Here is a 26,419-nt window from a genome sequence, read left to right as displayed (position 1 = left end):
ATTACATTCATCTGTGCATGTTCCTGGTCCCTAATAAAACCCACAAACAAAGGACAATAGGTAACAATAAGGACACTTCATCCGTCTGCACACTTGTATCTGTGTGTGTGTGTCTGCATAATGATCATTTTACATATAAAATGATCACTATTACCATGGTTGAGGACAATTTTACACCTCTTGTAAAGTTTTCTGGGGACTTCCCGTTGACTCGGCCCAACATGGCAGCATAGGTAACTAGCTCCTGATCAGTACTCGAAAAAAAAAAAAACAACCCCTAAACTCAATTATTGTGACAGAAATAGATACATCCGAAACACAGATGGAAAGGGAAGGAAAGTCACGAAGACAAACAAACCAAAAGCTTTCACATCACATGATCTTCAAAGGCAAGTTTCCTGATGTGTCAGCAGATTTATACTCTAGATTCAAATTTCCTTTTTTTTTTTTCTCCTTTTTTCACCTACATTTGCTTAAATTTGACTGCATAGTCCATATCAGCTGATGTGTATCCTGCCTAAATACGTCACATAGGACCACATCAGTGGACGTACAGGGCTGCATTCTGGGAGCAGGACTTAATGAGGAAAGCCAGGGTAAAACGATTAGGATATTCTGGGCTAAGGTGATTATATCAGTGCAAAAACTTAAAGACTGTTGTGAGCTTCCAGCCAGTGCCTGTAATAAGATCTGGGTCACATAATACAAGGAAGTTTTCTGTCATTATTTCCTTACATCTGGCCAACAATACGCACAGCAGCAGCTGTGTGTAACATGTTACAAATGGCAATGCCAGCTTACGGATGGTGTGCTACCCACCCTAATGTTGTCTACTGTAACAGAGCACGTCGCTACACATGGATTCTCTTTTGCTTGAAGTTTGTCATTATTATTGGATGTTAGACCTACATTTGCACACAAATTTTTACTTCATTGTGGATGTTAATAAGAAATTCTTAGCCTTTGTCATTGGGACAGGTTCGGCAAATAAACTCAACCCACAAAGCTGCCTTGACTGTGTATGAGAGTGGGTCTGGGTTCCAGAACTGAAAAGCCTTAAATGCTGACGAGCCATCAGGGGGTAACTCCATGCATGTATAAAGCCACATTGTATCGAGGTCTATGGGAAAATATCCCCATTACCCAGTTCATACTTGACATTACACAAACTCACCCTGTGCTTATGCATGTTTATGTTTTCCGATACTTCCAAGCCTTGAGAGCTCAAGAGTTATTTTCTTATTCATATTTTTCTTGAAGACCAAGAGCAAGGCTCCCATTTACATATAAGGTCGATGTTCAACTTGGAAACAATAGTTTGACACGACAACTGAAGTCAACTTAATGTCTCTTTCAGCAGCTTGTCAAACAAGCCCCAGTGTTTGTATGCAAAATCATGTGGTTTGGACTGACGACTCAGCTTGCATGAAGTGAAACGCTGCCATGTAGCAAATTTTTCTCACCCGGTCTTTATTTACATTTTAGCAAATCTACATACCTATGCTCAAAGGGCCTGCGAGTTAAAGTTGTTACTTGTAAAGAGTAAGTGGATTCCAGAGGCATGTGTAAGATGTCTGTGCAATTTCTGGCAATTGAGAAACAGCAGAAAAACACAGACAGTCCAGGCAGAAAGGATCATAGTTAAGTGTATGAAGGTCATTTTGGAATTATTGCAGCTTAAAGCATATTTATTCATCCCGTCATCTTCTCCAGCTCCTCCTGATGGTATTAGCTCAGTCCTTCTGACACTTTGTTTAAATAAAAAGTTACTTGTCCTGCTGAACTGCTCTGTACATGTGGTAAAACAGTTAGTCTAAATTCACTTGCTAATATTTCAAACTGTCAAAGAAATGGGAAAAATAGGTGGAAACTTGATTTCAAACCCATGTGCTCCCTCCTCATTCATCCTTCCTTCACCTCCCTTTCCCAATCCCCATCTCTGTATCAGCGGCATCATGTCATCCTCCGTTCCTCCCTTGCTCCAGTTTCAATCTTTTATTTACAGCAATCATCTGCTCAGTGTGTACATTGTTTTCCCTGATCTCATTGACTATGTATGGCGGTTGCTTCTCTGCCAGTGACTGTAATTACCAACTGATGGGATGTGTGTGCGCACATTCGTGTGTGCATATGAGTGCATTTCTCCTACTTTGTGTGTCTGTGGGTGTCTGCTGCACAGTTGTGCATGCACTAATGAGTTAGCATGCATATCTACCTTTCTGTGTATACTTTAGAGACCATCTCAGTGTACAACGCGTGTGTGCATGTATGTCTATATCTCTTATCCACAAGAAACCATGTCTCTCATTTTTACATAAACACATCCATTTTCAGAAACATAATGAAACTGATACCCTTCTTCCCCTTTTCTACCCTCATCTGTGCTGTGCGTTGGTGTCAGCTGGAAGAGCTGACAGTAAAGGACCTGCTGTATAGTGTGGGAAATTTTGTGTACAATAGAGGGTGATTTAAACTGTTTCTGTAAGACTGCCTAGGAGGAACAAATCAAATTCATGAATAAAACATGAAATGGAAAAATGCGAATCTGCGAAGTGTTTGCTACACAACATTTGGGGGCAGTACTTTAGCTTTTTCTTATGAGGATATAGATGAAAATGACTAAGAAATGATGAGTTATCCCACTGAGGTGTGTGAGCAGACAGTAAAGATATTTTGTTTATTTCAGCCTTAAATATTTGAACCCTGACAAAATCTCAGTCACACCTCCCCCCAATGTACTGGACAGAGACCGCAGCTACACGTGTAATTAACTACATCAAAAATGGATTTAGAGTTAAGTTACTTTCTAAGCCCACTCTAGGGACATGTAACGCAGTCTGTTGAGGTTGCTGATCCGGTCTTGATTTCTAATCTGTGACATTCGAATGCAGTAACATCTGTCCATCTGCTGTGATCTGTTGTTTCCTGGTGTTTGAGGGACTCATCATGGACTGTCTGTCAGTTTTTTCTAGCGATGTGGCAGATGTCGGTTGCGACTTACATCTTGTTTGGTAATCCAGGGTGGAAATGAAAAAAGTTTGCCAGCCTCCCTTACATCTCCCACTGCATCCTTCTCTGCATTTCACTGGGATGGACATGCTGGAGAGATAATTCAGCTGAGACTGGATCCTTTATCTGACTGGTCTGCATATGACTGATATGAGAAATTGAAGACCTGGCTGAAAACCGTTTGTGGAATCACTGTAAATAACTGGCAGCATTGTATCCTGGCAGCATTCATCCTGGTGTCAGCTGGTGTTGCTCAGTTACTTTTATTTTTCTCTCTGTGTATATACACAAACGCACTATTAGAAGGCATCAGGATGCTCGGTGAAACTGTTCTCATCGCCACAATTTCTGTTTCTGGTGTTTTTACAGTTTGAAAAATTACAAAATTAAGGATTTATAACAAAGACTGTTTTCATTGCAGTTGTATTTACTTATAAGACAGTCCTTCACTAAGTGAAAAAGAAACACTGGCAATTCTCCTCACAGTAGCTATGTTTGTTGGAAAAGTCGCTTGGTGCCTTTTATTTGACTTTCTCTTTTTTTTTTTTAAAGCCTCTTAATATCATGACGAATGTGCTAACTTGGCAACATGGCCTGCAGTAGACATCCAATTACTGTAAGGGCATCTATAAGACTGATTATTACAAGGAACTAACTACCAAGCCTGCTAACTCAACCAATGGGGCAATTTTATTAGCAGTCGCTGCTTCCTGTCTGGCAACCCAGTCGAAGAAAGTAAAACGTGATTTGACAAATTACTTATTGAAGTGGACATTAAATGACCTGAGTCAGAGCTATGACACAACTGAAAACCTGTCAATATGAAATGTGGAAAAATATAACACTGGAGCCTTCTTGTTTTTGTCAAAGCAAACAAAGTTTGAGGAGAGTAGAGCTGCAGAAATCTTGGGCAAACAAACATATGCACATGAATTCAAACAATAAGAGAACAGTTAAGAAAAGCCAAATGGAATAGTTGAAAGTTGATGTTATTCATTCAGCAAAAACTGCTGCAGCTGAATAATTGGCCCAGCTGCTGGAAATATGTAGGAACAATCACAATCTGATGCCCAGTTTCGTGGCCAAACACGAACAAAAGCAGCATTGACAGAATTATGATAATTAATTCAGCAGCAGTACTTTGCTCCTTCTTCATTTTAACCTTTTTCTTGTGCAACACTTTTAGTCTTTGTCGCTTTTACACTTTGCTTCTTTTATACTTTTAAATGTCATCTCTCAGAAAAAAATCTTTATGTCCTTTCATGTTGTGCTCAACACTTGAGCAGCAGTTTGATGGTCTGTTTGTCCATTCAGGTACTGCAACTTCCTTCCACAGTCCAAACACATGCATGTTAGATCAATTAGACGGTACACTTTACATATCAATGAGAGGGGTTTTCTGTGAAATTATTATTAGCAGTAGTGGACAATGGATGGATGGATTTATGTTATATCATATATACATACATTTAACAGTCTGTATTAAATCAATACATCCCACAACAACTTTAGCCCTTGCACCGGAAAATTCATTAATTCATCCTCAACTGGTTTTCCGTTTCCAGGTCACGGGGGGGGGGGGCTGGAGCCAATGCCAGCTCACACTGGGGGAGTTCTGCATTATTAATAATATTATTATGACATCTTGATTAAAACGGGGAGCCTCATTGACATCAGGATTGCTTTTTCAAGGCAGAGCTATGCACAAACATAAAGTGTCTGTGTGTGTATCTGTGTGGGTGTTTCACATCTCACCTCACTCCATAAGGGGGATCTACAGGTATTGAGTTACATCTACTTACTGTTTCAATTAACTTTATTTATAGTTTATTTTTATTCATATATATATATATGATTTATTTATTGTTCATTCTGGTGAATGAGTTTTGTTCTACATTATTGTTTTTAATATATTTTCATGACTTTCAAGTGAAGCAAATGGCACTTTCTCTGTACTTGAAGCTGCATAAATGTTCTACTTTTTTATTACTCATTATCAAAACAAAAAACAAAAAAACCTAAACTAAACAAACAAAGAAAAAAGAGTTGCCACTTCCTCAACAGCTATTGGTGTTAGAGGAGAGAAAGCTTCATGCTGTTGTGCTTCTATCTTATATCTCCGCCACAATCTTTAGAAGTTTATTTCCCCAACAATAAACAACTTTATGACCCCAAGGACATAGAAACTATTCTGTCACTGGTCGGACTTAATAACTTTGAGTCCTGCTCCCCTCCCTCTGACCCCCCGTTCCCCTAATCCTTTCCTTATATAATTCCTCTCTCAGCTCTGCAACAATCCAATCCAACATCTGATAGTATCACATTAAGCCATTCTGGAAATGCAGTGAGTATAGGAATTGAGGAATAACCCTTGAGCCAACTTGAATCCCTCGCTGGCCCTGGCAGAGTCCAGATGTATGCTGGGTTCTGTTTAATAACGTTTGCTTCTCTCTCATCCGCCCTTTATTTAACTTTTCCCAGCAACTTAAACTGCTAAAGACACAAAAGCATAGACAGAATACCGATCAGACTAACAATAGAACAATGGCGACGTAGGATGTGATTATAATGAAAACATATATGTTCATTAAGATTAAAGGTCTATGCACTGATCTGGTACCACACAATTTGTCATAGCCTAATTTCACAATGTTGCAGAAATCAATTATTTACTGCCTTAACACAAAAGTCCACATAGGAAATTGTACTGTGATCATGATGCAGCGAGGAACACCAGTCAAGGTAAAGTGAGTAGAAACCGCTAATCTCTGAGTTTGTGATGCTTGAAAAAATAATGGTGCGGATTTGGATATAGTCCTTCAAGGTGTTAATGAAATATTGCATTCACAAAAATGGGAAAGGGGCAGCACAAAAAGTATTCAGTGAAATCACTTGGTTCAAAGAGGGAACTCTCCAAACGTGTCACACGTCTGCACATATGTGCCATCTTAGCTTTAAACAGGTAAATGGCACCTCTTTTGACTGACATCCTGACAGATGAGAGCGAAAGCTGTATGAATGCTCACACCGAAGATGTCAATGACAACAGCAAAATCAAGCAGGCTAACATGGTCTTTTGCTACTACGGAGAAACTAAAATCAAAAGACACAGCAGACATCAGACTGCACTTTGACAACAACTGGGCCTTTAATACAGACATGAAGAGATCAGAGCGCTGAAGTTAGGCCAACATCTGCTCCTGTGTCTGCTAACACAACACATCACAGGCCTGAGAGCTGAGGAAAGCTTCATGAAGAGACGGGGTTACACACTTGATCAACCCAACCCTGCCTATGTCGCTGTTTTCAGAGCCCTTTCCCAACAAACCCAACAATCCCTCCAGCAGGCCCTCATCATGGAAAGTCATCCTGCACGGCTGTGAAGGGCCTTCTGCATTTAACAGAAGGGTGAAAATGGACAGCTCCACAATTACTCTCATCTTTACCCGACAGAAATATTCATTTCCATGGGCACCACGAGATGCATAACATTACAAAAAACTTTTCAATTGGATGTAAAGCACCTCATCAAACTGCGCTGTTCCTCCCAAACTGCTTTAAGGCTGCAAAATCTGGAACACTGATGCAATATCACTACATAGTTATCTTATTTTAACTTGTTTTTTATCCTGCTTCATGCCTACTAAAACGCATTTTAGTGGGATTTGTCCATTTTACTCCACTACGTTTATCAAACATCCCTCTAATTTTACAGATACAAATTTAAGTTAAAAAAAAAAAAAAAAAAAAAAAAAAAGGCACACAAGAAATCCAATTTTACATGTACATTTATATATTTTAATGAGGACATCTTATATACTATAGATCAGTATTTTAAAAATATGGTTTGTGGTTATGAATGTCTTAGTGTCTACTTATAGGACTGAATTTTACACAGTGGAGTTGGTACTTTCATGTAATTAAATACACTGATGTGAAAACATGGCCACCTGTTCCAGTTGAAACTGTTCCAGCTAATTTCAATAATATAAAGGTCCAGTATATTTTTCATTGAGAATGACTGCTTTCTCATTTGATCATAATGATTTTCTTCAATATTCAATAATATTGAAACAGATTCCTACTTTTTGTCATATCATTTACATATCTAGTATATATGGTCTCTCAGAGCCCTGCAGATGTGGAGCTAGTAAACTGCAAACATCTGTTGGCTCATGAATATGTAAGAAAGCAATTTTTAGGTTTTTTTTCCTCTGTGTTATGACTTCATGTTCAATGGTTTGTTTGGTTCTCTACAACATACTGAATATTTGAAACAGTTTTAAATATTCAGCTCTGTTATCAGTGTCACTGCTGTGCAGATGGCCTACAGTTTCCCCCAGGATCAAAGAGCGTGCTTAATTGAAACCTAATGTCTGCCAAACACTAGAAGACCTTTCACCTAATCACATCTAAAGGACACATTAAAGGAAGACAGTTTTTGTTCTTTAGAGTGTAATGATATTAATAGTGCTAATAATAAGAGGAATTGAACATAGTGGATGTGCTTTAAGATGCCCACATGGAGCATGGACCTAATATAGGTCAGGTCATGGATGTCACAAAAACCATTACTTACCAACACGATGCCAGAATGCAGGATGCACATGTTTTTCTACAATACTGAGGAGGTTGGAGGTAGTGATAATGTGCTAAGAGCTGAAGATGCAATGGGAATGACTTGGGCAGTACCCTGTGCGAGTTCAGCAGCAGGCCTGTCATGGGTTGTGGCTGATGAACACACCGTGACTGGTGGAGGGAAATATTTACTCTGAGTGGATCGTTGGGGTCAAATAAAAGCCTGAATAAAAAAAAAACCTGTGCCATCTTATCTATGCAGCACCGATCTTCACAAGACTGACATTCTGCCCTTTACACAGAACTCAGTGCGAGTCCTTTCACTTGTTAACATCGGTCATAACGCTCATGTTGTGACATTTTCCCATTACTGGCTGAGAAATTGAGTGCAGCTGCATTCCACAAATGATACTAGTGTTAGCTATTTCAGGCTAACACAGCGACAGATCATAATGTGAGCTGAAGAGAAAGACCAGTATGAGAGCTGAGAGGATGAAGGCAACACTGAGGGACAACAAAGTAGGTCAGAGAAAGTGAAGCGAGAGGATGTGAAACAGGGAATGGCACAGTCAACAGACACAGGAAGGCTGAGAGGCAGGTGAGAAAGAGAGACCAAAATAGAATGACAGTGACTGAAGGAAGGAAACGAAGAGTGAGAGTCAAAAGGAAAGAGAACTGCAGAGAGAGAAGAAAAGAATGTGACCTGTGCGCTTGATTCATGTTGTGTGCAGACATGTGTGACAAGTTTGGAGAGCCCTTTCTTTGAACCAAGGGATTTCAGTGACAGACGAGACAGGTTGGGGAGGATTCCTTGGCCTCATGTCACCCCCTCCATGAAGAATCTCTCCACATGTCCTCTCACATGACTTATGAAATTCAGCGTATGTACTGTATCCAGAGAACACAACACCACCTGGCCCGGAGGGCGATATAGGATCTGGCCAAGAAAAACGTCACTTTAAATTTGTTTTATCCATTGAATTGAAAATCTCATCCAATATTTAAACAAAAAGCCTTTGAGGATTACATGAAGACATCACAAATGCCTGTGTCTTTAAGTGTACATAGACTCCAGGTCTGTAAATAAAACAAGTGCTGAAGAGCCTTAAAACTTCATTCTATCTGATGAACATCAGGGTCAACACTGGTGGTAAAAAGAAGACAGATGTCTACGGTAAAACTTCTCACTTGAGCTCAATAAGATCTGAAGTCTCTGGTCTTGATTAGTTTGTAGTTTCAAGACTTCATTAAAACATGATGTTGCTTTGAAATGATGGTCCTATTTGGAGGAAAATAGGTCATAAAGCAGGGGATGTATTAGGGTGTGGCTACGGTGTGATTGACAGAGTACAGAGCACAATCACAAACTGGGTGCTTCAAAAACTAAAAAGCGACGCTGCTACCTGCTACGGACGGAGACAGGCTGCTATATCACTGCCAACGCAACAGACTTTTAAATAGATTGAGACGGATTGAGAGCCGTCTTTCACACAAGCACTGCTACTGTGAGCTTTTGAGGTAGTTGTCAAGTAAAGTCGTTTCCTGGACCGAAACTCAAATCCCTGACACTGATGCGGGTTGTATAATGCATCCGATCTACAAAATGCTTCTCAGCAACACTTTACATGTTTTTTTTTTTTGTTTTTTTTAAACTTTAGACTGTTGGCATCACAACAAATACGACAAAAAAAGTAAATAATTTATTGTTTGACCAGCACTATTGATTGGCTCAATCAATGGCACCTGTCAGTGTTCTTATGGAAAAGTGCTGAGATCGACTTCACTGTAAAGAGTAAAGTCTCCATAATATTCTAAATGCATACCTTGTAGCCTCACCGATGTTTACTCTTCTTCTCTAGCGCAGTTCATGGGAGGCAATTTCCATGAAAACAGAGGAGAGATGTTTATTTTGTAGTGATAAACTGTCCAAGCTCTATTTCAGATGTGTTTTTTGCTGCCAACCTTTATAGTTTGTCATTCAGTGCCATTTTCTCCGCATCCCCACTCATTTGATATGAAATTATATTTTCAGAACATCTGAACATTTTTTTTTTTTTTTACATCTCATAGCTGTGAACTAAATGGGTTCTTTTATGTGCAGAAAATGCGTTGTTCTATGCAACAGATATCTTCTACCTCCATTTTTATGTGTTTTTTGATTTTCACGAAAACAGACACTTCTCACTGCCATTACCAGGAAAACCAAACTAACAAGGAACAACATGGCAAAGAGGATATGAAAATCCATTTAATTGCGTGTTAATTGTATATTGCACATACGATTGTATCTTGTGTATGCTTTGTTGTCTGCAAGAAACAACATTTTTGTTCAGGCATGTATCTTTATGTGACGAATGACTATAAAGCTGAGCTTAATTTGAACTGTAGTTAACCCTAGCCTGTGAATTTGAACCATTGATCAATAGGAAACTGTTTTGACAGTGCTGACTTTGGGGAATTGGAGAGCTGCAGAGTCCTATTGTAGAAAATCTAATCCAACAGAGTGGATAACTTGAAAGAGGTTGTGTACAGATTTTTCCAGCACAACCTGACAAACCTTAGTCCGTCTTGCAAAAGGATTCAAACATGGTAGTAATGCTAGTAGAGAAATATCCACAAACACAAATAGACTTTTTATCACCAGTTTACGAACTCATGTTAAATCACGGAATCTGTTGCAGATGTTGAATACTGCAGGTTCAACAATTTCTGCCAAGTACCTTTTATATCTGCTTCAGTGGAAAACAGACTTTGTGCTGTTTTAAAGGCAGATTCTCGGTTTTTCTGTTTGGCTGCAGGTAATTTATCTCTGTGATCAACAATCATCAGCTTAGTCGCCAGTAATTACATCTGTGCAACATCCAGATAATGTTAGACTGGTTCCCCCATCAATGCATTAACTTGGTAGTATGTGTGTGCACACACACAGACACACACACACACACACACACACAAACAAATGAGCTGTTAGGTACTGCGCCATGATTACAGAACACAGATTTTTGATTGACTTAATACCTCACTTTCTTTCCTGTTGTGTTTTGTGTGTGTGTGTGTGTGTGTGTGTGTGTGTGTGTCTGTGAGTGAGAAAAAGAGAAAGAGAGAGAACTATTTAGTAAAGTAAAAACTATGAACTGCTGTTCCTGCCTCATCCTCCTGATTATTGTCAATGCTCTGATTAGTAAACGTAAATAATTAATGCTTTGGTTGAGTTTTGTGCAGCGCATTGCTAAACTCACTGCTCTTTGCATGAAGTTATCTGACAAAATAAACAAAATTAATTGAATCGTTTTTCTAAATATCCTCACTTTAACTTGAGGATGATAAATTTCCACAGTACTCTTAAATTATATTCAACTAAAGCTACAATGGCAGGATTACATTCTTAATCTGGTGACATGAAAAAAAAGTAATGAAAAACATACATTTTCTGACAACACAAATTCATTTGACATACCTTTAATAAAAAAAAAAAAAGTTTGCTCGCCTGAGCTGGATAAATATGTAAATACAAGAAAAGTATACTTTTTAGACTAGCTAGGCCATGATAGGGCACTGACACAATGGACGTTCTTTGTTGCATAATGCACAGTAACAAAAAAAAAAATTATAATTCCAAAACACCCACACCAACAACAACACACAGAGAGCCAGTGTTGGCAATGGTCCAGTGGCAAAAGGATACAGTGCATTGAACTTGCCTATGCTTTAATTTTGCAAAGGCACCCAAAACAGACTTTTTTTCTTGTCTGATTCATTTTAGAATGAAATGATATCATGCATGTTTTAGCAGGTATGTTCCAGTCAATTACTGAAAGACAGCATGCGGTGTCACGAGTTCAAATTGCCCTTTGTGAAAAAAACAATTAAATCAATATCAAGGCTTGAGCCATTATAAAAGTACAACCTAAAGAACAGAATATGACACAACACCAGTAGGAGGTCACAGATCCAACCTTTAAAGCGTTAAAGAATGTAACCACAATCACAGTTACCAAGCCAGCCCACCGAAAATGACAAAAAGCTTACACATCAATTAAATATCATTTTCCAGAGGATGGCATCGGATGAGAAAAAACAAGGCTGCTCTGCTGCACTTTAAGGTGCCATTTTCCCAACAACCAGTGCTCCATCTCCACTTGCCTAAGCCCTGGACAATGAACATGAAACCAAAAACCATTCATAGCCTTTAAGGGAAAGCTTTTTTTTGTTGTTGGAAAATTGACCAAATCAAGGGGTTGTTTGATTCCTCTGCACAGAAAGGTGACGTGTTCCTTAATTGGACCTAAACATGTTGAAGCGGGCTGTAAACCATAGCAGACCTGCCACTTGAATGCATCAGTAGGTCTTCCCCATTATCCTATGTAAGAGTGGATGTTGTTGTGCCTTGGTAGATATTGCTCGGTGCACAAGAGGGGGACGTGTTCAAAGCAAATTCTGGGCATTGCATGCAGGAGCACTAGAGCAGCGCATATCAAGATTAAGAGGTCCACGGGCACGTCCAGTTGCACCAACACTCTGAAGCAAATCATTTCAATCTGTGGACCAAAATAGCTGAGAGGCAGTTGTGGAATAAATTGCATTGGCCCCAGAAATCAGCTCAGACTAACCAAGCAGCAATGAGCACCCACAATCCAGAGATGTCTGAGTGGACAGAACTCGCTTCTTAGAGTTTAACCCCACTTATTCTTTTCACATGGAGAGCTTCTAGGGGCAAACTGGGGTAGCCCACTGAATAATTGACTCCATGATGCCGCATAAACATTGCAGCTCATGAAGCACTCTCAGGTCTAGTTATTTCCACCATCAACAACAGACCCCTCATTCAAGTCTCTGCTGATCCAGACACTCTGAGCTGCTTGTGATCCTTTTCTGTTTGCAGTTTCTCAGACATCTGAGGAATCGAGCACAAGCTGGACCCCCCAAGAGACATTGATTCACTCCTGACCGTGGAGAGTTTCCAGAAGTGAGTTGAGTTAGTTTTTATGATGATTTATTGTTGATGAAAGACAGGGCCAGACGGGGTCAAGCTGCAAAGCATAGCTACCTTTCAGAGCCAAGGATGGAAAGGTGTGCAAGGCCTAAGCAAGGGTCAAAGCTCAAGGAAGTCCAAATAAATTCAATGGACCTATGTCTGAAGTCATACTTCTTTTGCCTGAGGAGAACTGAAAGTCGTGCAGTATGATATGAAATATATAAAGGAGCTTTTCTCTCTCTGCTGTGCTTGTCCACTGTGGAAATCGATGGCAATAACCTTACTGTGTGAAGTGCCGTTAGATAGTGTATGTTAGGAACCGATGCTATCTGCTATACAACACTGCATTGAATCTGGCGCTTCAAAGCTAATTCTGACTCCTTTTGCTTTGGCTGGCTGTTCCATTTTGGTAGGAAACAGAGTCAGAATCAGTTTTATTCACCAAGTATGTGGACACACACAAGGAATTCTTTGCCAGCAGTTGCGGTCTCTCTACTATAAAAAAAAAAAAAGAAAAGATAGAGTAACACCATGAGGCCGACAGAGCAGGTCTCTTGTGCCCTTCAGTGGATCAAAACAACTGTACCGAATATGTGACCACATACAGAGTCTTCATTAAGCTTTGTTTTTGATCCAGGTAAGCCAATAGTGCTAAACACAACTGGACCAGACACCCACACCCACACCCACACACAGTATAGTGTTACACAAACAAGACCCGATCTGATTAGTTCTGCACTCCATACCTTACTGTGTATCTGAGGCACAGGTGGCAAAGGACGGCAGTGCGTTGCCATAGCAGCAACAAAGCAGAGGGCGCAAACAAGTTATGGCTCCATGATGTGGGGAGACTATAAATGAAGGAGTGACTCCAACAGAATGACTGGGGTAGGGAGAGGGAGGACGGGGGGTGTCTCAGGTGAGGCTTGGACGTTGTTGTTGTTGGAGCCGTATGTACCTTTGTCTCTTTGTCCGACACTCCCATCATTTTCTCCCTCTCTCTTTTCCCAGCTCCACTTTCCATCTCTAATTTCTCACTCTCTTGATTTTGTCTTTTGTCTCCTCACTTTGTCAAGAAGGGAACACAGTGTCACCACATTACCGCAGTCCTGAAATACATCAGCACATTTCAAAGAACAGAGCTATTACTGTGCTGTTCGTTAGCTCAACATTGGTCTAATTACTGAGCAAGACACTTCCACATGGAATGTGCAGGTCATAACGAATGAACACAAGGCCTCATGCTGAGAGGATTTTCAAAGTGTAGGTCATGTTGTTTCTTTTTTTTTTCCTCTGCTGGGTGCTCTGATATTCTTACTGAACAGTTGACCGAAACATTACATTTCAAAATATTTTTTTTTTTTTGGTGCAATTAGATTTGTCTGGTTAGATTTACAGGACTTGCATCTTACGTGCTTAAATTGCTTCAACAGTTTTCAGAAATAAAGTGATTTGGTACACTTGCCACTTGGCTCAGCGCACTATCAATGAAGACAGAGCAAACAATTGTTCAAAACTTCAGCTGTGCCACATCACTATGAAACAGGAAGCTGTCAATGCTATGAATCAAGCACTGACAGCTTCCTGGTCCTCAGAGGAAGGACAGAAACAGGTATGAAACTGAAGATGCCCTAAAGTGCAGAGCACTACATGGGGGATTTATTCATTTGAAGGAGCTTGGTTTCCACAGAGACTGGTTTTCAGGTCTACTTTCTGCTTATTGTCCATGCCTGGCTGGCAGCCTCATTTCATCTGAGCAGCGGGTGTTTGTCACAGTGTTAAGTGGTCGAAGTTTAAACTGGTGCACTTATGTGAGCTTGCTGAACTCACTGGAAATAATGGGTTCCAGAGCAAAGTTTTATCTGAAAGGCCCAAAACAACTAGCTTACAGAAACAGTCGCACCCACTCCCAATTAGCCACAGTGTAGCAGGGAATAAGAACCAACGGCCAACCATTAATGGGATATGACTTCAACATCAAACCAAACCCCTCAGAAAAACCACATGACTCATCATTTCAAAATATTAGTTTCTACATGTTCATATCACTCTGATAGGTTGCTTTGAAGTGTGTTTGAGGTTTCATTGCTGACATGCAGTTAATGAACTTTCCTGCACAGTCTCTCTTAATACATTGTCTTTTGCTGTTAGCATGAAATGGAAAAGTGATGGGAACAAGTGAGCATCCCAACTGTAATATCGATACGTTATTTACACCTTAGCCTGGAGAGAAGGCAGTGTGACAAACAAGCAGAGGAAGGAAGAAAATAAGACTCACCGGTGCATTCTTCTCTTCACTCTCAACTTCACCCCTGCTTTTCGCCACACTGAAAAGATCTGTGTCAGTGTTTACTCGTCTGCCTTTCTTGGTTTACAGTAGTCTGAGTTCAATCCGACAGAAAGTTATGTATTCGTTCCCTCTACTGAAGCTGATGAGGACGGCAGGTTCTCTCCTGCTGAGGATGAGAAGAAAACTAGAGGCAGGAGATCGGGGGCAGGGGGGCTTTTTCTGTGACTTCTGTCTGAAGGCTTCTAGGGCAAATGCTGATGGCTCGTATATGATGTGGCTTTGCTGTGGAGCAAATGAAGTGAAGTTGCCTGCCAAGAGGTACTTGTGAGTCTGTCTCTCTTCTCTGGAGGCCTCCTTGGTGACTGTTGCTATACGCCTGCCTCTAAGGCAAATGGAAGATGCTGCAGTGAGTTGGGTAGATTGAAGTACCAGGCCAGGAAACACATGAGCACCAGGGTAGTGAAAGCTGTCACTGAAACGTTCCTGTTTCCTTAACTGAGTGCATATCTAGAAACTGTGTCTGCTGAGGTATATAGTTGCCAAACGGGTGAGGATATTGTGAGTGTGTAACTGCTTTTCCTTCCAGTGGAAAATGAGCCCAGGATCCAGGCTACAGGAGTGGATCAGAATAATTCAGGCAGTGAGCAGGTCTGAGCTGGCAGGTGGTAAGAGGTCCACAGTCATTGCTGGTCATCACTGTTTCAGTGGGGAGAGCTTGAGAGGCAATAAAGGTTGTCACATGTGTTCCAGTCACTGGGATTGCTGTTTCGGTGGAGGAGGTAGGCAGTGGGAGACGGTCCCTGAGGTAAATGGAGAAATGCTGCACAAAGAGAAGAAAAAGAGGAGCTGATGACAATTAAGTGTTGTTTTTTTTTTTCCTTTACTGTTTCTCTGGGAGGTAGACAGCTGAAGAGGTTCTCTCTCAGTGGATCAGAGGGAGAGGAGAAGATGATGGGAGGTAAAACTGTGCTGTTTTAATCTTGGGTTTATTTTTCCATCTTGCGCCTTTTGAAAAAGGAGATAATTCCTGGTTTGATAAAGTCCATCTGAAAAAGTCGTAGTGCTGCCTCTCAACATGTACAAGTAGTTTTCTCTAGGGCCTTCACCTGTGGAAAAGCAAAAACAATGACATCTTAGAAAAAGATCACAGCACAGCACCATCCTTATCAACTCCAAAAGTTCTCCTGCAAAATAGGTTCAAAATTACCATATTAGCAATTTCCTGATGTTGAGACCTCACCACCACCATACACACTGTGCAAGTAGTTACAAAATCAATCTGTGACTGGAAGCTGTGTATTTTTCTACCACTTTAATGTTTCTTTTGGATATTTGCCTGCTTACTTGCTATCTTCTTTTTTTTTTTATTTTTATTGAGTTCACATTGCGTGACTGGAAGAGGTGATATGGCCAGCTAGCCATGACTCATACTCCTTTAGGTAATCCTGCCAGCAGTCAGGTCCAATGTCCTGTTGACAGACATTGCTTTGGACTATAGCTGGAGACTGGATCTTGTCCTGCTCAGTTGGAGAAGTGGTATATGTGGTGCTACGCTAATTTGTCCAATTAGGACCTTCAAGCATTGAGCAGATCTGAGCTGGCAGGTGGTAAGAGGTCCACAGTTGGTGAATATGTGTTGCAAATTATAATCCACTGAAATGTGGAAATACACCTGAAAGTTAACAAGATATTTCACTCTAAACCACAAACGGTGGTGCTGGAGGAAAAGTCTGAGAGTCACAGAAGTCATTGCAGCATTCTGAGAAACAGAGTCTGTTGTTTGCTACAAAGAAGTTTTAGTCTCCAACAATTATACAGCTTTTACATGTGAGCTGAAACAGTCCATAACACCAACTCAGTGGGAAGTTTCGTTCTTTGAGAACTTTGAGCAAAAAGGCCAATACTGACACAGCACACAGCCCCAGTAATATGTTTAAGTATCTATAGCCCCTGTCCCACTGGCCAAAAGAGCTGCTATCAGCTGGTAATGTGGCTTTTGTTAGATAGATAGATAGACATGTAATTAGTAGTTCCAAGGGACATTTGTTTTCATGGCTTGACTATATAGCGAACACAAACAAATAAATGAAACACACATTGGCAATGGCCAAACAACACAGAACCCAATACATATCAGTGTTTCTCCTACATTCATTTAGGAGTAGTGGGCTGCCACTCCTTCAAATTGGTGGTGGTGGTGGTGGGGGGGGGGGGGGTCCTAGACATAAATGATAAATATATGCCCTCATCCACCGAGGTAGCCTGTTTAATGTTGCTACAGCAGAAAGAACAAAGCTCCTTCCAAAGCATGCCCTTCTTCTGTAATGGCAACCAGGCAGCAGCAATGTGAAATGTTGATAGCGACACGAAAGGTTCTGATCAGCATTCAGGCCTGGGTGATATGACTGCAGTGGAAACAGGTATTTGTCAGCTCTAGCTTCAATTGGTTTTCATATAAACACACCCATAGGGTGAACCTGAGGTTTTTCAGACATGTCACCTGTCCAGCATGGTGCTACTACACCACACTCAATGCAGCGACACTCAACTCTGAGCTCATTTTATAACAACAGCCGGGTAGGTAGGTACAGAGGTTTAGCTACAACAAGAGTAGCAACAGGCCGCTTTCATTCAAATGTATAATACTTTTTTTCATGAAGGTCTTAATTGCCCTATAGGTGCCTTGAGGACAGCCTGAAGGGTTCAGGGTTCTGTAAGCACTTACAGAGCGGTAAGAGTTGTTAGAAATACCCCACAGGGGGTGTGGCAGAGCACTTCATAAAGAACCCCCTAATCACATGTGTTAATCTGCATTACCTCTGTAATGGCGTTTGCTATTACATGCACACGAAAGAGGGATTACTTAGGTGCCAAGTAAATGTGTTCATAGACATGTTGCACAAGAAAAGTGATTCATGCACCCAACTAAAAATAAAGCCAGAGTGTGCAATGCTGCTCCAATCCCGCAAATGTCATAATGGCACTGCAGTGATGATAGAAGAAAGTAATCAGACAGAAGCAATAACAAAAAGCTACAGTACTTGTTCGGTATGCAAAGCAGTCGCTGGCTGGAAAATCTATTGTTGGCAGCCCATATTTGAATGCAAATACAAACGCACACTTCTTGTTAATCTCTATCCATCTGTGCAAGCTGCTCTTGGATTGGGTTTTCGAGAGACAACCATAATTCTGTGTGTGTCTTTCATTGGGGCAGGTTTGGTTCCTGCTGAAGACACACACACACACACACACACACACACACACACACACACACACACACACACACACACACACACACACACACAGGTGGAGGTTCCATTATCTTGTGCGTGGTAGCTACCAAAACAACTGTGTGATTCAAAGCCTGTCCTGTCCAGCCTCAAGCACCCTTCACTCTGCGGGCTGATGGCACTTGTCCAATCAGTAATTGTGAAAAGGACGTGCAGATACAACTCCTACACTCACAACAAACCTGCCCTCACACACTCTAGCAAAACGCGCATATTCAATCAAACTGAGTTTACACCCAGTCATACATTTTCATGTATTTACATACATACTTTTAGAAAATATTCTCTGTTGGCAGCACAGGTGGTCAAGTGGTTACTGCGCATGGCATGTTGCAGCGTCCTGGGTTCAAATATGACTGGGGGAACTATGTGACATGTCATTCCCCTCTTTCTCTCCCCATTTCATTCAGCCTCTCTGCCACTTACTGTCATTGGAATATAGACATAAAAGTCTATGGATCTATAAATCCAACACCTACAACCATGAATGGATGAAGAGAAAATGGACCTCTGAGGTTACTGTGTGGCTGCTTGTGCTCGAGAGACTGACTTTCCAAAAACAAATGTCATTTTACCAAGACGCCTTTAGGCTCCTTCAGCAATTCATTCAGTTCATGCTGTAAAAACCTCAACTCAGTGTGTTTCCTTGGTAACTGTATTGTGATTTGCACTGCAAGATTTACACATATATGCCTCTGTCATATATTAACTACTACTACAAACAACACATACACCACTGGTGTCTACTTCCTTCAACACATACATCTCCCAGGGAGACTTCAGCAGTGAGTCTAATTAACAGACATGAGGAACCAACAAAGAGACATCAAGAGTAATCTCATGAGGAAAACAGAACGGGGAGAGAGAGGCAATGAGAAGAGCAATTTCATACAATATGCATCGTTCTGTAACTGGAGGGAAATGACTTCCCACTCCCATCAGTCACACTGAAAGATTTACAGTAAAGGCTGTTATCACTGGAGTACCAGAAATGCAGTGCGAGTGTCAGTTTGTAAAAGAAGCCATCAGCTGATGGTTGGTTGGCTGGCAAATTAGCTGCAAAATAAAAGGCCAGCTGTCACCAAAATTAACAACTGCTTGGCCGTTGGAAAGGGAGCGAAGGTGAGGGGGGGAAAAAAAAAAAAAAAAAAAAAAATCAAGAAGAAAAGGAAGATGGTGACCTGGCAGCTCAGACCTCTTAGGGATGATGGATGCATCCAGATCCAGGACCTGATTCCAGGCTCTCTGAGGCATCTCATTCTCATTTCTCCTAAAATTAGTCCTCTTCCTCTAAATTAAGGCACTGATGAGTGGGTAGCATGGCGGCATAGTGGTTAGCGCTGTTGCCTCACAGCAAGAAAGTCGTGGGTTTGATTCCCAGCCTGGGGCCTTTCTGTGCAGAGTTTCCATGTTCTCCTCATGCTTGCGTGGGTTTCCTCCCACCAAAGACATGCATGTTTGGGTTAACTGGTGACTCTAAATTGTCCGTAGATCTGAGTGTGAGTGTAGATGAATGAATGTAAGCTACACAGAAACTGGGAAAACAACAATTACTCAACTGTCCTGACAAGTCTTGTGTGTGTGCTCGTGCATGTGCGTATTTGTATCTACTGATAGATAGATACATACAAACCATGTTAGCAGTTAGCTCAATGCATCTCTGAGTTACAATATTCTCTCACAGCTGCTAGCATGGCTGTCAGCGAGCTCGCTTGAAGACCACACACTGCGTAGAATAAACACCAAACTGCTCACCCCAACCCGAGCTGGAAAAGTCAAGGGTGGATTATTCTTTAATATTTGATTGACAAATTGTGCAAGGGCAGTAAAGCAAGGGTTAGGGTTAATACTTGTTCATTAAAGTCCGCCCCTCTTTGAGAGATGAGGATAAATTGTACAGTTGATAGATGGATGGATGTCCCATAAGAGCAATGGGATTCCAAAAATAAAAAAATACAGAAGGTCTATGATGAAAAGAAATGTCATCCATAGAAAGTGTTTTATGGATCCAGATCACAGTTAGAAGAATGTTCCCAAAAACCTCGCTTTATACTTCTTTTGGACTGGAGAATAGAGGATTTCAGGGTTGGTTGGCAGGCGAGTAGGCTGACTGCTTGTCATTCAACCCTGACATTTGACCCCAGAGATGAGCAAGGAAACCAAAAAGGCAAGTTATCCCACAACTCCCACCATCCCACCTACATACACTCTGAAGAGATAACTTTAGGTAAGTACTTTTTTGTGTTTGCAACTGAAAAAGATACAGAGCAAAACTGTACACTAGAAGAGGCTGCATAAAATGTTTTCAGCAAAATTGACTCAAGAGACACTACAAAAGTAGAATCTGCTATGTAACTGAAAATTTATTTCCAAATTATCATGCAAGTCATGCTTTTCTCAGATTTTCCTAAATAGTCAATGTAAACAGTCAGTATAATTCTCAAGTCATCAACCGTTATATAATTCCAATTTTATGGAACATCCCTCCCAATGATAACAGTATTTTCTTCAAAAATAATAGCTCTTTTGCTTGAGGATATTCCAAAGGTTCTCAATAGGTCAGTGGAGGATAAGGGCCCCTCCATGAGTTTCTATCCTTTTATGCTCAACTGCAGCCAATGACACAGAGGTATTCTTTGCAGCATGGTGCATTGTAATGCATGAAGATGATTTTGCTACGAGTACCCGGTACGGATATAGCAATTTATGAGTATGAGTCAATATCCATGCCAGACTGAAGGAAAATCCTCCTCAAGGCATTCTGCAATTGGACAGAGAGCTAATCGTCATACTCCGACAGCCACGCCCACCAGAGGGAAAACAATCGGCGGCAAAATATAAACAACACTGCCCAGTAGTTCACCTAAAACATTAATTCAACATGTCAGATGATTATTTTAACACACTAGCTGTACTGGAAAACCAATGAAAAACGCTTTCTCACCGTCCCTCGCCTTCATTTTTATGGAGAAATGATCCCACTGAATGGGGATATTTACAGCTACCTGATGGAGTCCTTCAGTAAGATCATCATTTAACCTAATAGTGATAAAAAGTCACTATTCGCATCCACACTACTACACCATCATTTTAAAATATATAAAAAAATAAAAAAAAATAGGTAGGGCCGGTTGAATCGTAGGTTTATGCACAACTGCAACCTTGTGGAGGATCCTACACCTTCAGGTTTCGCAGGATGCCAGCGGCACCAGCAGTTTCAAATAACTGTTTGCTGCTTTGTAATGGCATTTTAGCAGCTGCCCTCTTAATCCGATTAATTTGTCTGGCAGAAACATTCCTCATTATACTTTTATCTGCACAAACTCGTCTGCCCATCTGTCTGAATCAGCCACAAACCTCTTCACAGCACGGTGATCACACTCAAGTTTTCGTGGAATATCTAATGTTTTCATACCTTGTCCAAGGCTTTGCACCATTTGATGCTTTTCGTCAGCGGAGAGATTATTTTTCTTTCCCATATTGATTGATGCCTGTGGCCTGCTTAATAATGGGGATCGTCCTTCTTAAGTAGTTTTCCTTTAATTGGGCTCACCTGGGAAACTAATAATCACACGTGTCTGAGATTTATTTTACTAATCCAAAGAGCCCTCAGACACTATAACATCCACGAGTTTAATTTAAAAACAAAAGATTAAATGTTTATGACACTTAAATCCAATTTGCATTATAATTTGGAATGCAGTGTGGATATCTGTTTTTCAAACTGGGAAGTAGCAGGTATGTAATACTGTGATCTCAGTTAGTGAGTATATATTGTATATAATGTTTTGGGACAACACAATGAAACAGGGAGTGTGATCCTATGGAACTGGTGGAGCCGGTTTAGACTGGGCTGGGTGTGACATTTATTATGTGTGTGGGTGATGAACATTTCTCTCTACGCACATGAGTAGAGCTCTCCCCCTTAGCATAAAAAGTCCCTGTAATTATATTTTACAATGCACAAATACATCATATATTTATTGTGAAAATTTGGAAACATTTTAGCTCTCTAACTTCAGTGATTTGCAACCTTGAAAGAACAGAATGAAAATGGCAGATAAAGAATGAGTCTTTTAGACAGAAAATGTCATTCAAGCAGTAAAGGGTTGAGGTGAAACATGTGAAGCTGAACACCCCCCCGCCCCCAGGTCTTTCTGGTCTCTCCAGTTTCTTTGAAAGAGCTGTTTCATGTTACATTTGCTACACGATAAAACACTCACCTGGTTCAATTGATTCAATTCTAAATACTTAGTTTAATAACAGTACAGCAGGTTCGAAACTGTGACCTAAACCTGATTCATGTACAATGGTGCTCATGACATTAAATTAATCACAACTAAATGTTTTCTTTGGATTTAATCTATCAGCTCTTTGGACTTTAGCAACATATTTGGAAGCTGCGTTTTCTCTAAAATAACATGATGAAATATTCAAGAATATTTCTATCATAGAAAGATGACAGGCCTATAATCTGAATGCTAAATAACAAGATGATCTTCATAATGCAAAGCTGCAATGTCCAGACATGTTACACCCAAATTAAATCAGTTATTCTGTATGACATTTTCCATTTGGGTTTGTAAAATCTGGGGAAAGTTAGTGATAGCTCAATTTTCACAACAGAAACTGATGTAAAACTGAAAGGAAATATAGTACATGATTTCATTAATGGTTGCTGAAGAATGCTGGCTTTAAGTAATTTTGCTGTAAATTTCAACAATGTCAAACCTTAATTGGGCATTTCTGGCTCCACAGGGCAGCGTGAGAGAAAAAGAATCACTGTGATTGGATCATCCTAATTGTCCTGTACGTGATTAGAATTTATATATACTCAAAATGACAGTTCGACCAATTAATGTTATCATATGTTATAATGCCACCTCAAAGCAGCACTACTTCCTCAGGGCAAACTGAACACAACCGCGACTCTTATCAGTGAGAATGGTGATTGTTTGATTTCTTCATAACAATGACTTCATAACTTCCTGATATATATTTCAACTCTCACTGCTTGAGTGTACTTTTTGTTGAGAGCATTGTGATGTTGAAAAAGTACTTCAGATCAAAAAGTGAAGACTACAGACCATAGAACAGATGGAATAACAACACTTGTTTTTTTTCTAATGACATCAGGGGGCAACTCCACCGGTTTTAAAAACAAAGCAGATTTTCTCGATGTCTATTTGGAATTTGATTTAGCTCAGCAAACATTTTCCTAATGAGTTTATGGTCTCACTTGTGCGTCCCGATGTGTTGGCCCTGTGATGAAATAGTGGCCTGTCCAGAGTACACCCCACCCTCGCCCTGGGAATGTCTAAAGAAAATTACAATTAGAGATTTAATAAATTATTCATAGTCGTGCAGGTAGTCGAGTGGTTAGTGTGCACACCATGTTATTGCAGTATCCAGGCTTGGAAAGTGAACTGCATGTTGCATGTCACCCATCTCCCGAAGAAAAAGCCCAAGAAAAATAATAACACATTAATAATTAAAAAATTTTACAAGATTGCATCCAATAATCTGCTGATCTCTTTGCATCACTTATGAATAACATGCCAATCATTATCAATAAGATGTAAACGTTAAGTCTAGCCTCAAAATTTTCTGTAAAACATCCTGAAATAAAATGGAACCCACACAAAGTGGGCTATTAGAGCCGTCTGCCGATGGCGGGCAAAATTCCATTTTTCATGCAGCCGCCTTCAATTATCATGACTCTTATCCCTTCTCTGCTCCCATTTAAATTGAAATTGAAATCATTCAGCAACAGACAAAATTTGAATTGCACATCTTCTTGGAAAATGCCACTGGATAGTTAAGGCCTATGGTGGAAGAAATCGGGGTAACTTTTACAAGATTTACAAGAAAATCGCTGGAAAACACTTAGAGGACAGGCATATATATTAAAATGAAATAATAATAATAAAAAAAAAACAAACCTGCCTTCCTTTATTCATCTTTATTTTGATGGAAATTATAAATCACAAACACATCCAAATCTTTAATCGGATGTTTCTTGTTGGTTTTCAGACATTCAGACACTGTGACAATGAATGCAATATGAATAAAGAGGGGGAAGTCTGTGTGTCACTTAGAGAGTTAGACATGAGCGGTGTGGGAGACTGCAGGATCTCAGCTCGCTGATGCCAAGGAGTCAGACTTAATGATGACAACAGAGAGACGATCTATGGGACAGCGAGGACTAAAAACAGAGCAGCGTATGTGATTATCAGCCCAGTAAGGAGGAGGAATAATGAGTTCAGCTGAAGAATTTGAACTTTACAGTGCTGTCATGCAAATGAACGATAACTCTGGTACAAATATAGGAGCTGTAATGAAAATATAACAATTTATTAATACAGATACATTAATACAGACAGAGAAGCCTCCTGTAGATGTGAATTAATATAACTTTTATGCTTGATTAAAGAGCTCACAGTAAAATATTATGGGTTTCACAAGATCTGTGTGTGTGCATGGGTGTATGTGTGTATCCCTGTGTGTGTGTGTATTTTCCATTTGGTTTTAATGCGCCACTGACTCTACAACAAGCAGGAAGCAGCCACATTCACCTGACCTACACAATCTGCAGCCAGTTATGGGGAAATATCTTACACCACAACAGAAATCAAGAGATACAATTAGCTCTAATAACTGGTATTAATGTTTTCAATTTATTCAAACTGTTGCTACAGCTTACAAATAATTAAATAGAACCTCCAAAGCTCTATGTGCCACTTGAGTCAGCAGCAGAAACAATGACAAATGATAATGACATTGCGAACTATAATTAGCTAGTTGCCTATTTACACATCCAGCCACACTTGGAGCAAAATTAACATTCATTAGCTGGAGCCAATAAACAAATGTTGCATTAAAGACCAGCTCAATACCAGGTAATGCCCTAAAACCTCTAAAGTCAAATAGCTCAATTTGACTAACAGCTCTTCAGCTTGGAACCTGACACACATCCCAGTTGGATATCAGACTTTAGTATGACGCACAAAAGAAGACATTTCTGGACAACTGTAAGCATCAGAGCAGAAAACAGAATATTAAAATAAATTCATAAGGAAAAAGTGAAAACAAATGTTAGCTGAAGTGATGAGATGTGGTTTATTGGTTATATTTTACTGAACAGCACCCCTAAATTTTGCTATTAGACAACCAGCATGCAGGTACATGAAAACTGAGCATCAGCTAAAGGGGGTTAGGGTTGAGTTCATCAAATTTATTAGTCACACACTGCAGGATGACCAAAATGACATAGAACCCCTATGCAAGAGTCCACTCGTATTTTGGTGACTTGTCCAGTCCTATTGTTGGAGCTTTTTCTGCTACTGTCTTCCTTTTGCAAGCTGTTGCTAAACTTGTAGCTTTAGGTTGATCTGGCTGTAATTTCCTTTCTCATGCGATCTCTCTTTGTTCCTGTTTAACAGCTGCTGCTTGTCTGACTCACCTTCCAATTTAAATTGCTGCAAAGACTCCAGACCAGAGTGGTAGCTTCACTGACAACATGATTGCAGACCACTTAAAGTTCAGAAAATCAGAGGAAAGACTTTGTGACACAGAAGATGGATGTTCTTTTTTTTTAACATATTGTCAGATCAATATTGACCTTAATCAGTATTATCTGAATGCTGGATGTGTTATCCAATAATGGTGTTTGCTCTTTATGAACAGCACTGTGCAGCACATACCACTGCAGGTGACAGGCAGCAACAGAAAACAAGTCAGCACCATCTCAATTAGAGAGAAAAGACAGAAGGCAGTATGCAGGACAGGTTGGGCTAACTTTTCAACTAGACAGCATTACAGACAAAATGTACTTGTAGTTGAATGACGAAGACAGGTTTGGCCCCAAGGACTGTCAGGCATCAAGAACAAGAACACCCTTAGGGGTTTCAGAGATATATATATACACACACATATCAGCCCAGCCTATCGTGGGTATTTATATTTGCCCACATTTGGCAAAATGTGAGTTTGATTGTGAGTATGTCTTTTAAAGAAAAAGAGAAAAGCTAACCTGATAAAAAATGATAATGTCTCAGTGTCAGGTAGTGTAGATGCTTGCTATACCACTAAATAAATAAAAGAACACTAAAGTTAAATAGATGTGTATTTCTCTAGTGTGTCTCTTTTGGATTGCCTGCATCTTGCTCACCAGCCTCTTTTCAAGTAAGAACTTCCGCCTGGACAAGAACTTCACTTTATTTTGTGTCTCAAGATGGTCAAAGGTTATAGTAACAACTCTAACATTGTCAATGGAAA

At 40.2% G+C, this 26,419-nt stretch overlaps 1 protein-coding gene across 2 annotated transcripts in view; it reads right to left on the bottom strand.

Annotated features, from left to right (window-relative positions):
- Window positions 1-26,419, bottom strand: part of LOC115047647 (thyroid hormone receptor alpha) — a 93,289-nt gene that overhangs the window by 36,485 nt on the left and 30,385 nt on the right. For both annotated transcript variants that reach the window (XM_029508724.1, XM_029508725.1), the window contains exon 3: window positions 14,841-15,958. The gene's annotated coding sequence lies outside the window, so the exon portion shown is untranslated. The remainder of the gene's footprint in view (window positions 1-14,840; window positions 15,959-26,419) is intronic.

The sequence above is a fragment of the Echeneis naucrates genome, chromosome 8 (assembly GCF_900963305.1).
Source record: "Echeneis naucrates chromosome 8, fEcheNa1.1, whole genome shotgun sequence".
NCBI lineage: Eukaryota > Metazoa > Chordata > Actinopteri > Carangiformes > Echeneidae > Echeneis > Echeneis naucrates.
This window is presented reverse-complemented; position numbering and strand designations above follow the sequence as displayed.